Consider the following 874-nt stretch of genomic DNA (forward strand, 5'->3'; position numbering starts at 1 on the left):
ATTATTCAGATTAAGTAATTGTTTGATTCATTTTATAGGAATGCACTTTTGGAAGTCTTTGAAGATCATTTTACTGGTTAGTTTACCTAAATACTTAAGTAAATGGTGGACACGTGAATCACCTATGGATCTACAGTGGTCCATGCTAACACTTTAGCATGCTGAGTAAGTAAGTGTAAATAACCTAAGATGTTATAACAAGTCACAGTTTGGAGGATTTACAAAATTAACATGAATTAAGATGTCTATGAAGATTCTCAGTCATCCAGGTCATAGTTATCCAACGAAGGTTAAAATCAAGGGCAACTGGACTTGGTTGAAGATACTGGAAGACGATTTAACCTCAGTGGGGTCGTTATCCCGGGTCATCGATACCGCTGGTTCATTAGTGTTCCTTGTTGCTGTGACGACAGTCGTTACAGTCGTTAAGACTACCTGTGGCCAAGACTGAACGACCAGTCCACAGAGTTCACACGAGAAGATGTTCACAACAACAGTTTGGCCTTCCAAAGACCGCACACCCAAACACAAGAAAAGCAATCTAGTGTATGCGGTCCAATGCAGTGAGGAATGCACAGACCTGTATATTGGGGAGACTAAACAACCACTACACAAACGCATGGTTCAACACAGAAGGGCCAACTCCTCAGGTCAAGACTCTGCAGTCTACTTACATCTGAAGGACAGAGGACACTCGTTTGAGGACCACCAGGTGTACATTTTAGACAGAGAAGATGGATGGTTTGAAAGAGGTGTCAAGGAAGCCATCTACACCAGGGTTGAGAAGCCGTCATTGAACAGGGGAGGGGGTCTACGCCACCACTTATCCCCCACTTACAATGCTGTCCTTTCATCACTTCCCAGGAAACTCAAC

At 43.1% G+C, this 874-nt stretch overlaps 1 protein-coding gene across 1 annotated transcript in view; it reads left to right on the forward strand.

The window, feature by feature from the left end:
• Window positions 1-874, forward strand: part of LOC123971771 (receptor-type tyrosine-protein phosphatase C-like) — a 14,110-nt gene that overhangs the window by 2,248 nt on the left and 10,988 nt on the right. The window lies entirely within an intron of this gene.

Source organism: Micropterus dolomieu, linkage group LG05, assembly GCF_021292245.1.
Source record: "Micropterus dolomieu isolate WLL.071019.BEF.003 ecotype Adirondacks linkage group LG05, ASM2129224v1, whole genome shotgun sequence".
Taxonomy (NCBI): Eukaryota; Metazoa; Chordata; class Actinopteri; order Centrarchiformes; family Centrarchidae; genus Micropterus; species Micropterus dolomieu.